This window comes from Aulonocara stuartgranti, assembly GCF_965226115.1.
Source record: "Aulonocara stuartgranti genome assembly, chromosome: 16".
Classification (NCBI taxonomy): Eukaryota; Metazoa; Chordata; class Actinopteri; order Cichliformes; family Cichlidae; genus Aulonocara; species Aulonocara stuartgranti.
Genome location: NC_138952.1, coordinates 38006275 through 38018526, shown reverse-complemented (window position 1 = coordinate 38018526; position 12252 = coordinate 38006275). Strand labels below are relative to the sequence as shown.

The 12252-nt window shown below is 39.1% G+C and overlaps 3 long non-coding RNA genes across 3 annotated transcripts; all 3 read right to left on the bottom strand.

Moving 5' to 3' along the window:
• Positions 1 to 215: 215 nt before the first annotated feature.
• On the bottom strand, positions 216 to 1702 carry LOC309691481. Its single transcript, XR_014272022.1, has 3 exons — positions 1599 to 1702; positions 840 to 928; positions 216 to 642 (listed from the first exon to the last, which is right to left on the bottom strand). It is a non-coding gene; the product is annotated as an uncharacterized lncRNA (long non-coding RNA).
• A 1049-nt stretch (positions 1703 to 2751) lies between these two features.
• LOC309691482 lies at positions 2752 to 4362 on the bottom strand. The gene is made up of 3 exons (XR_014272023.1): positions 4043 to 4362; positions 3755 to 3842; positions 2752 to 3043 (listed from the first exon to the last, which is right to left on the bottom strand). It is a non-coding gene; the product is annotated as an uncharacterized lncRNA (long non-coding RNA).
• A 2733-nt stretch (positions 4363 to 7095) lies between these two features.
• On the bottom strand, positions 7096 to 8588 carry LOC309691058. The gene is made up of 3 exons (XR_014271875.1): positions 8477 to 8588; positions 7718 to 7806; positions 7096 to 7522 (listed from the first exon to the last, which is right to left on the bottom strand). It is a non-coding gene; the product is annotated as an uncharacterized lncRNA (long non-coding RNA).
• Between the last annotated feature and the right edge of the window lie 3664 nt (positions 8589 to 12252).

The window sequence follows — 12252 nt, the reverse complement described above, 5'->3', positions numbered from 1 at the left end:
AGGTGGCTGTGGATTAAGAGGGCTGATCCGTGGGTAGCTACTGGTACGCAAGTCGGGGCCTGATCACCCCCGGCTGGGTCGCCTGGGCGAGGGTGTATGATGTTGTGAGACCCGAAACACCTGATGACCCTAGGATACATCACTGAAGATGCGTACCAGTGCATCCAGGAGATGTGTCTTTATAGTAATAGATAGTATGATAAATAACACACTATTGTCAAAAAACAGTGAAAGAATTCCAGATCACAAGTTTTTAGTTCAAATACAAGTAACAACCTTTGACTTTAATCAGGTTTTATTTAATTGTGTCAGAGAAAACATGTGGTCTTCATGTAGCTGAGTACATTCAGTGTTTAAAACAGAAGTTGTGCAGGTCTGAGATCAGCAGTTTTCTGAAACACCAAACTGAGGTACTGTTAATGCTGATGTATAGTGACACAGTTACAGGGGTGATTAATCCTTTTGACTTTTTGTCTTTAAATTTATCAATAAAACAGCTGCAGCTTTCACTGACAGCACATGTGGTACTTTAACCTTTGTACTGTTTTCTTCAGTTAATTTTGGAGTTACTACAAAGATAGATATAGGACGATCTGTGTGCTGTCACTGGGTGGTGCTGAGGTCTGAATCTGAGGACAGCTCCTGTAATCACAAACAGAACAGAATCATCACAAACTGAAATATCAAGTTTATCTCTCAAATCAGAAATAGAGCTGATCCTTCTCAGTCCTCACACTCGGGATCTGAAGTTGTTCAGTCCTACAGTTCTGCCGACAGCTGTTTATTTTTTTTATTTGTTTTAAAGGCCTTACTAACACATTTTCTAATATCATGTTTACCTTTGAGTTGTTGATGCTTTATAAATGGACATCTGCAAAGATGAGATGATGGAGCAGGTTTCAGTCGAGGTTCAGTCTGCTGCTGCATCCTGGTCACAACATACAGAGGTGTTATCAGCTCAGTATTGAACAAGAAATATTAATGCTTCAAATTATTTGTCCTAAAGGATGCAAGCTGTACAGAGTACTGCACATGTGACTTTGTGAACATAATTCATTAAAAATAATTTGGACAGTTTTTTAACCTGAATATTTGTAACAAACTCAGTAAAAAAAAAAGCTAAAAAAATAATCAGGGGAAAAATGTAACATTTTAACTTAAGCTGACAAGCGGAAGTAGTTGGTTTCAGTACATAAGTATCGGGCTTTGCTATTTAATCCGTAGCTATTGACTAATGAGGGGAATTTAAAAGTTGGCGTTAATGTCCTTCCACATGTGGAAAGCGACAGAAAACATGCTGCTGTTTGCACATATTTAATAATCAGGTCTGCACAGGAGCAGAAGCAGAGTCCAGCCTGTTGCTCTTACAGTATAATACTCATAATAAAAGTACAGTAACCGTGGTTAGTCACCGAGCAGCCCGGTGCGTTTCTCTTGATTTCTTTAGTCAGGGTAAATTCATTCACCTGCACGTGTTAGCTAAACGAACTTTACAAAACATGTTTCCCCGACAGCCGAGTGCTCATTTTAGCTAGCTAGGTCCTTAGGTAGCTAGCTAAGGACCTAAATTACGGATTAGCTTAACACATTTAACTTACCAAAAATAATGCGGTGGGGCCTCAGGTCCTCCTGTCCGGTAGTCCAATTTACTGAAGAACACCTCAGGCTGTCACTTTGAAATAGTTGGTAATGTAAACGCTGGACCTCTCGGCATCTGCCATTCCCGAACAGACACGTGCGAGTTTGTCCATGACCGCAGCCGCGTCGTCAGTGTTTTCTCCAGTCATTGGTCAGCATTATAATATATGCAAATACATGCGGGTCGGAATCCCCGCCCCCCAGCGCGCCCCCGTACACTAAAACAGTGCCAGCAGAGTGAAACTGAAAAATGGTTTGAAACCGAAAAGTGGATTGAAACCGAAAAATGGATTGAAACCGAAAAAAAAAAAAATTGTAAGCGAAAACAAAAATTTTTTTTTCAATTACTTGTTTTTCACTATCAATTTTTTTTTCGGTTTCAATACAAGATTTTTCAGTACATTTATTTCAGTTACAATATTTTTTTTCGGTTTCAATATTTTTTTCGGTTTCGTTTTAAGGTGGCATCGTTCTGATTCCATACTATAAAAGCTGTAAGAGCAGAGATTCATTCATATCTTTACTATTTTTTCTTTAGCTTTTACTCCCGCTGCTTACAGTAAATCAAATATAAAGTACAAACAAGAAAAACTCAAATTGCATTGTTGTTCAGTATAATTCTGTAACTTCAACCTTTAGCTAACGTATGATGTTTGACATTTTATATAAATGTGACTATAACATATAGTCAATAATATTAAAAAGGTGCTGTTACTGAGTGAAACAAAGATTTCAGGTCTGGATTTAGCCCCAGTGTTTTAAGATCCCAGCAGCGCTCGTATTTATGGCCACATTTTTCAAAGAGACGAGCTTTCTGGGTGCTGACTCAGAGGGACCACTTTAGTTCATTGAAGCTTTAATGCCAGTTTAGTTTAAGACATTAAACTGGACACGTTTCGAATCAAATTGATAATAACAGAGCGATGCTGGACATAAAATCGGGGCTGTATCAAGACATGAGGACTAAACCCCAATTCAACCAGACCCAGAACTGATCCGGAATTAAAAAAGGACTACAACAGTTCAAAATCAGGACTACTGAGGATTTAACAAAGACAAAACCAGAATCAGAACTAGATGATAGTAGCACTAAAAATCATCATAGACCTGCACTACACTTATTTTTTTAATTCTACCAAAGTCCACTATTTAGATTTAGAAAAGTTTATATAATTATTGAGCCTTGTTGTGCAAACAAGCCTGCATAACTTAATAAATATAGAATTTGAAAAATAGCAAACCTAAAAAGAAACACTAGGTACGAGATACATGAGTACCTATGATACGGTGATACTTTTGGTAAACAACCATTTGACTAACATGTGAGTCTCACCTGCTCTTGTTCCATCTCTGTTCTGTCCTCATTCTCCATCTCCCTCTCTGTTCCTCCCTCTCCCTCTTTGTGCTGACAATCATCAAATATACAGTTGAAACCAGATATTTACATACTCTTCAGATAAAAACACAAACACTTTTTTAATTGTAACATCAAATCAGACTAAATGTTTATTTTTTTAGATTGATAAATATAAAAAACATATTTGTTAACTTTAAGAGTAAAGAGAGAAACTGTCTGTATTTCTTAATTGTAAATGGCACCAAATTGTATTCAAAATTGAGCCACACTTATGGAGCTCCACAGTTCTTTTCCTGGTGTTTTGGTTGACATCTCTTGATTTTCCCATGTCACAGAAACAGGCTCTGTGTTTTGCCTTATATGCATCCACAGCTGTGCCACCAATTTACTCACATGGACTCTACTAACCTATCAGAAGCTTCTTCAGCTCAGAATGGAATCGTCTGCAGTTTTCTTATTAATTAACAAACTTAGTGTATATGTACTCCTAAATTTGATCAAAGTGATAAAAAATAGACAGCTCTGTCTCTCTTTATTCTGACATTTAACTAATTCAAAAGATATTTCAATATTTATCTAAAACAAAAGTTTACTCTAAATTGATGTTGTACAGTAAAAATGTTTTATGTTTTCTCCCTAAAGTGTATGTAAATATCTGGTTACAAATGTGAATATCCTGCTGTGTACTGAAATCCCTCTTGTTTTGCATAGAAATATACTGAACAACATACAAAGCATAATATATAAAATAACATTTACCTGAGTTTTTTCTTTGAAAGAACCCTCTAATGTCCATTCTTATATTTCAGTACATAACTGAAACCGATTTAGTCGGGGAGGGTAAGAACTGAAAATATGAAATAAACACACGTAAGCTAAGACTCTAAAAAAAAATAGCATTTGTTCGGCTTTTCATTTCGCCATTTGTTGATTCACTTGAAGAGCAAGTAACGTAATATTGGTCAAGTGATCAGTTTGATATCAATCTTTCGTGATGCACCGTCATATTTACATTATTTGTACGGTATGAATGATTTGCTTTGGTACCTGGTCAAACTTAAGCTCTCCTTAGTATGGCTGGCTCCGTTTCTCCAACAGCGCACTCACTGCTGGCAGCAGCTGCCCCGCCCCCTCGCTCAGTCACTTAGTGCCTGAGCTCGGATCATACCAATATCAGGGGGGATTCACGCACAGTCGTAAATTCCCACGGTGTGCACTATGTCCTTCGAATATTGTGTGTACTTTTTGTTTTATACAGTTGTCAGCCAGGCATCTAACTATGAAAAAATTACACTCCAAAAGACCCCGGGCTTCTGACAAAACAACCCAGTAAGCCACCCCCACGCTCCTTCCCTGGTGTTAGTGTGACGCCCTGCATATTTAAAGGATTAGGATAAACTTCCGTTCTTACTGAATCTGTAACATTGCCTTGATCTGCCTACATCATTTTTTAAATAGTTTGCGTTGTTAAATGAGTTTTGTGTCACTGTGCACCAGTGTTGGTCAAGTTACTTGAAAAAAGTAATCAGTAACTAATTACTGATTACTTCCCCAAAAAAGTAATCCAGTCACTTTACTGATTACTTATTTTTAAAAGTAATTAATTACTTAGTTACTTAGTTACTTTTAAAAACACGATTTACAACCTGAATAGGTAAGAAAGCGATAGATCTTTCAGCCCAATTCTACTTTTTCTACATAATCCATCATACAAAATGTAATCAAATGGAAAAGTCTCTTTTTAAAACTTGTTTTATTAGTTTTAACCTTTTAACTTTATGCATCAAGCAAAAATTTAATTATATGCAACATTCTCTGACTGGAAGAAATTTGTTTAATATTTAAACCTATTTTCTGCACATTCCAGCACATAAAAAATATATTTTTTGTGTGTTTACACTCACTCTTTCAAATAGATGCAAGTAAAACACAGCAGAAAATAAATAAAATCAAATTTTTTGTTTACATAGAAAGTAAAGGAAAAATGTCTTTGAGGTCTTTCCAGTGTTTTCGAAATTGTGTTTTTCAGATACACATCAAAACTTCAAGGACCTAATCCTGGACTATTACGCCAATTTCAGGCTTAGGGTCACTTCTAGGGCAGTTACTTCAGACTGGCACCGACTCCAAAAAGGTATAATAACAGGCTGTACCATCTCAGTTACGCTCTTTGCCCTGGCAATGAACATGGTGGTAAAGGCTGTGGAGGTGGAGTGCAGAGGGCCGTTAACAAGGTCAGGTGTTCGTCAGCCCCCTATCAGAGCCTATATGGATGACCTCACCATTACAACATCATCAGTTCCCGGGTGTAGGTGGATCTTGCAAGGTCTTGAGAGACTCATCTCATGGGCAAGGATGAGTTTTAAACCTTCCAAGTCAAGATCGATGGTACTGAAGAAGGGCAAGGTGACGGACAAGTTCCGGTTCTCAATTTCAGGAACCATTATTCCATCCATAACGGAACAACCAGTTAAGAGCTTGGGGAAACTCTTTGACTCCAGCCTGAAAGACTCTACTGCTATCCAGAAGGCAAATGAGGAGCTGGGAGCGTGGCTTATTAAGGTGGATAAGTCCGGCTTGCCTGGAAGATTTAAAGCCTGGATCTACCAGCATTCCATCCTGCCCCGAATCCTGTGGCCCTTGCTTGTCTATACAGTTCCAATAACTACTGTGGAATCCCTTGAAAGAAAGATCAGTGGCTTTCTTCGTAAGTGGCTGGGACTTCCCCACAGTCTCACCAGCGCTGCCTTGTATGGGACAAGCAACAGCGTGCAGTTACCCTTCAGTGGTCTCACAGAAGAGTTCAAGGTGGCTCGCACACGAGAAGCCCTACAGTACAGAGATTCTAAAGACTGCAAGGTGGCATCAGCAGGCATTGAGGTAAGGACAGGAAGAAAGTGGAAGGCTGAGAAGGCAGTTGAGGTGGCGGAGTCACGCCTAAGGCAGAAAACACTAATGGGGGTCTTAGCAACAGGGGGAGCAGGCTTGGGGTACATCCCAAAGGCCCAGGTCAGCAGGGCACAGGGAAAGGAGAGACACCAGCTACTCCAGGAAGAGGTCCGAGCAGGTGTGGAGGAGGAGCGAGTAAGCAGAGCTGTAGGCCTTAAGCGGCAGGGAGCATGGACAAGGTGGGAGAGCACCTTGCAGCGCAAGGTCACCTGGGCAAACATCATGCAGGCAGACTTCCACCGGATCCGATTCCTAGTGCAGGCAGTATACGACACTCTGCCAAGCCCAGCAAACCTCCATTTGTGGGGAAAGAGCGAGACACCTGCCTGTCCCCTGTGCTCTGGAAGAGGGACCCTAGAACACCTCCTTAGCAGCTGCCCAAGGGCCCTGGCCGATGGTCGGTATCGTTGGCGGCACGACCAGGTGCTCAGAGTAGTTGCTGAAAAGATTGCCTCAGCAATCAGCATCAGCAAGCATCATCATGCTCCGAGGAAGGCAATCTCTTTTATTAAGGCTGGAGAGAAACCCCAGGGGCGCCCACATTTGACAACTGGCCTTCTCAACACAGCCTCTGATTGGCAGCTACAGGCTGACCTGGGTAAACAACTAAAGTTTCCTCAGAACATTGCAGAAACATCACTCCGGCCAGACTTGATAATTATTTCTGAGGCCTCAAAACAGCTGATCATGCTGGAACTCACAGTGCCCTGGGAAGAGCGGATTGAGGAGGCTAATGAAAGGAAACGAGGAAAGTACCAGGAACTAGTGCAAGAGTGCAGGGGAAGGGGCTGGAAGACTTTCTATGAGCCCATAGAAGTGGGATGTAGGGGCTTTGCAGGACGATCACTCTGCAAAGTTCTAGGCCGGCTGGGCATGGCTGGGGCAGCCAAGAAGAGGGCCATCCAGGCTGTGAGTGAAGCGGCAGAGAAAGCCACAAGGTGGCTGTGGATTAAGAGGGCTGATCCGTGGGTAGCTACTGGTACGCAAGTCGGGGCCTGATCACCCCCGGCTGGGTCGCCTGGGCGAGGGTGTATGATGTTGTGAGACCCGAAACACCTGATGACCCTAGGATACATCACTGAAGATGCGTACCAGTGCATCCAGGAGATGTGTCTTTATAGTAATAGATAGTATGATAAATAACACACTATTGTCAAAAAACAGTGAAAGAATTCCAGATCACAAGTTTTTAGTTCAAATACAAGTAACAACCTTTGACTTTAATCAGGTTTTATTTAATTGTGTCAGAGAAAACATGTGGTCTTCATGTAGCTGAGTACATTCAGTGTTTAAAACAGAAGTTGTGCAGGTCTGAGATCAGCAGTTTTCTGAAACACCAAACTGAGGTACTGTTAATGCTGATGTATAGTGACACAGTTACAGGGGTGATTAATCCTTTTGACTTTTTGTCTTTAAATTTATCAATAAAACAGCTGCAGCTTTCACTGACAGCACATGTGGTACTTTAACCTTTGTACTGTTTTCTTCAGTTAATTTTGGAGTTACTACAAAGATAGATATAGGACGATCTGTGTGCTGTCACTGGGTGGTGCTGAGGTCTGAATCTGAGGACAGCTCCTGTAATCACAAACAGAACAGAATCATCACAAACTGAAATATCAAGTTTATCTCTAAATCAGAAATAGAGCTGATCCTTCTCAGTCCTCACACTCGGGATCTGAAGTTGTTCAGTCCTACAGTTCTGCCGACAGCTGTTTATTTTTTTTATTTGTTTTAAAGGCCTTACTAACACATTTTTAATATCATGTTTACCTTTGAGTTGTTGATGCTTTATAAATGGACATCTGCAAAGATGAGATGATGGAGCAGGTTTCAGTCGAGGTTCAGTCTGCTGCTGCATCCTGGTCACAACATACAGAGGTGTTATCAGCTCAGTATTGAACAAGAAATATTAATGCTTCAAATTATTTGTCCTAAAGGATGCAAGCTGTACAGAGTACTGCACATGTGACTTTGTGAACATAATTCATTAAAAATAATTTGGACAGTTTTTTAACCTGAATATTTGTAACAAACTCAGTAAAAAAAAAAGCTAAAAAAATAATCAGGGGAAAAATGTAACATTTTAACTTAAGCTGACAAGCGGAAGTAGTTGGTTTCAGTACATAAGTATCGGGCTTTGCTATTTAATCCGTAGCTATTGACTAATGAGGGGAATTTAAAAGTTGGCGTTAATGTCCTTCCACATGTGGAAAGCGACAGAAAACATGCTGCTGTTTGCACATATTTAATAATCAGGTCTGCACAGGAGCAGAAGCAGAGTCCAGCCTGTTGCTCTTACAGTATAATACTCATAATAAAAGTACAGTAACCGTGGTTAGTCACTGAGCAGCCCGGTGCGTTTCTCTTGATTTCTTTAGTCAGGGTAAATTCATTCACCTGCACGTGTTAGCTAAACGAACTTTACAAAACAAGTTTCCCCGACAGCCGAGTGCTCATTTTAGCTAGCTAGGTCCTTAGGTAGCTAGCTAAGGACCTAAATTACGGATTAGCTTAACACATTTAACTTACCAAAAATAATGCGGTGGGGCCTCAGGTCCTCCTGTCCGGTAGTCCAATTTACTGAAGAACACCTCAGGCTGTCACTTTGAAATAGTTGGTAATGTAAACGCTGGACCTCTCGGCATCTGCCATTCCCGAACAGACACGTGCGAGTTTGTCCATGACCGCAGCCGCGTCGTCAGTGTTTTCTCCAGTCATTGGTCAGCATTATAATATATGCAAATACATGCGGGTCGGAATCCCCGCCCCCCAGCGCGCCCCCGTACACTAAAACAGTGCCAGCAGAGTGAAACTGAAAAATGGTTTGAAACTGAAAAGTGGATTGAAACCGAAAAATGGATTGAAACCGAAAAAAAAAAAAAAATTGTAAGCGAAAACAAAAAATTTTTTTTCAATTACTTGTTTTTCACTATCAATTTTTTTTTCGGTTTCAATACAAGATTTTTCAGTACATTTATTTCAGTTACAATATTTTTTTTCGGTTTCAATATTTTTTTCGGTTTCGTTTTAAGGTGGCATCGTTCTGATTCCATACTATAAAAGCTGTAAGAGCAGAGATTCATTCATATCTTTACTATTTTTTTTTTAGCTTTTACTCCCGCTGCTTACAGTAAATCAAATATAAAGTACAAACAAGAAAAACTCAAATTGCATTGTTGTTCAGTATAATTCTGTGACTTCAACCTTTAGCTAACGTATGATGTTTGACATTTTATATAAATGTGACTATAACATATAGTCAATAATATTAAAAAGGTGCTGTTACTGAGTGAAACAAAGATTTCAGGTCTGGATTTAGCCCCAGTGTTTTAAGATCCCAGCAGCGCTCGTATTTATGGCCACATTTTTCAAAGAGACGAGCTTTCTGGGTGCTGACTCAGAGGGACCACTTTAGTTCATTGAAGCTTTAATGCCAGTTTAGTTTAAGACATTAAACTGGACACGTTTCGAATCAAATTGATAATAACAGAGCGATGCTGGACATAAAATCGGGGCTGTATCAAGACATGAGGACTAAACCCCAATTCAACCAGACCCAGAACTGATCCGGAATTAAAAAAGGACTACAACAGTTCAAAATCAGGACTACTGAGGATTTAACAAAGACAAAACCAGAATCAGAACTAGATGATAGTAGCACTAAAAATCATCATAGACCTGCACTACACTTATTTTTTTAATTCTACCAAAGTCCACTATTTAGATTTAGAAAAGTTTATATAATTATTGAGCCTTGTTGTGCAAACAAGCCTGCATAACTTAATAAATATAGAATTTGAAAAATAGCAAACCTAAAAAGAAACACTAGGTACGAGATACATGAGTACCTATGATACGGTGATACTTTTGGTAAACAACCATTTGACTAACATGTGAGTCTCACCTGCTCTTGTTCCATCTCTGTTCTGTCCTCATTCTCCATCTCCCTCTCTGTTCCTCCCTCTCCCTCTTTGTGCTGACAATCATCAAATATACAGTTGAAACCAGATATTTACATACTCTTCAGATAAAAACACAAACACTTTTTTAATTGTAACATCAAATCAGACTAAATGTTTATTTTTTTAGATTGATAAATATAAAAAACATATTTGTTAACTTTAAGAGTAAAGAGAGAAACTGTCTGTATTTCTTAATTGTAAATGGCACCAAATTGTATTCAAAATTGAGCCACACTTATGGAGCTCCACAGTTCTTTTCCTGGTGTTTTGGTTGACATCTCTTGATTTTCCCATGTCACAGAAACAGGCTCTGTGTTTTGCCTTATATGCATCCACAGCTGTGCCACCAATTTACTCACATGGACTCTACTAACCTATCAGAAGCTTCTTCAGCTCAGAATGGAATCGTCTGCAGTTTTCTTATTAATTAACAAACTTAGTGTATATGTACTCCTAAATTTGATCAAAGTGATAAAAAATAGACAGCTCTGTCTCTCTTTATTCTGACATTTAACTAATTCAAAAGATATTTCAATATTTATCTAAAACAAAAGTTTACTCTAAATTGATGTTGTACAGTAAAAATGTTTTATGTTTTCTCCCTAAAGTGTATGTAAATATCTGGTTACAAATGTGAATATCCTGCTGTGTACTGAAATCCCTCTTGTTTTGCATAGAAATATACTGAACAACATACAAAGCATAATATATAAAATAACATTTACCTGAGTTTTTTCTTTGAAAGAACCCTCTAATGTCCATTCTTATATTTCAGTACATAACTGAAACCGATTTAGTCGGGGAGGGTAAGAACTGAAAATATGAAATAAACACACGTAAGCTAAGACTCTAAAAAAAAATAGCATTTGTTCGGCTTTTCATTTCGCCATTTGTTGATTCACTTGAAGAGCAAGTAACGTAATATTGGTCAAGTGATCAGTTTGATATCAATCTTTCGTGATGCACCGTCATATTTACATTATTTGTACGGTATGAATGATTTGCTTTGGTACCTGGTCAAACTTAAGCTCTCCTTAGTATGGCTGGCTCCGTTTCTCCAACAGCGCACTCACTGCTGGCAGCAGCTGCCCCGCCCCCTCGCTCAGTCACTTAGTGCCTGAGCTCGGATCATACCAATATCAGGGGGGATTCACGCACAGTCGTAAATTCCCACGGTGTGCACTATGTCCTTCGAATATTGTGTGTACTTTTTGTTTTATACAGTTGTCAGCCAGGCATCTAACTATGAAAAAATTACACTCCAAAAGACCCCGGGCTTCTGACAAAACAACCCAGTAAGCCACCCCCACGCTCCTTCCCTGGTGTTAGTGTGACGCCCTGCATATTTAAAGGATTAGGATAAACTTCCGTTCTTACTGAATCTGTAACATTGCCTTGATCTGCCTACATCATTTTTTAAATAGTTTGCGTTGTTAAATGAGTTTTGTGTCACTGTGCACCAGTGTTGGTCAAGTTACTTGAAAAAAGTAATCAGTAACTAATTACTGATTACTTCCCCAAAAAAGTAATCCAGTCACTTTACTGATTACTTATTTTTAAAAGTAATTAATTACTTAGTTACTTAGTTACTTTTAAAAACACGATTTACAACCTGAATAGGTAAGAAAGCGATAGATCTTTCAGCCCAATTCTACTTTTTCTACATAATCCATCATACAAAATGTAATCAAATGGAAAAGTCTCTTTTTAAAACTTGTTTTATTAGTTTTAACCTTTTAACTTTATGCATCAAGCAAAAATTTAATTATATGCAACATTCTCTGACTGGAAGAAATTTGTTTAATATTTAAACCTATTTTCTGCACATTCCAGCACATAAAATATATATTTTTTGTGTGTTTACACTCACTCTTTCAAATAGATGCAAGTAAAACACAGCAGAAAATAAATAAAATCACATTTTTTGTTTACATAGAAAGTAAAGGAAAAATGTCTTTGAGGTCTTTCCAGTGTTTTCGAAATTGTGTTTTTCAGATACACATCAAAACTTCAAGGACCTAATCCTGGACTATTACGCCAATTTCAGGCTTAGGGTCACTTCTAGGGCAGTTACTTCAGACTGGCACCGACTCCAAAAAGGTATAATAACAGGCTGTACCATCTCAGTTACGCTCTTTGCCCTGGCAATGAACATGGTGGTAAAGGCTGTGGAGGTGGAGTGCAGAGGGCCGTTAACAAGGTCAGGTGTTCGTCAGCCCCCTATCAGAGCCTATATGGATGACCTCACCATTACAACATCATCAGTTCCCGGGTGTAGGTGGATCTTGCAAGGTCTTGAGAGACTCATCTCATGGGCAAGGATGAGTTTTAAACCTTCCAAGT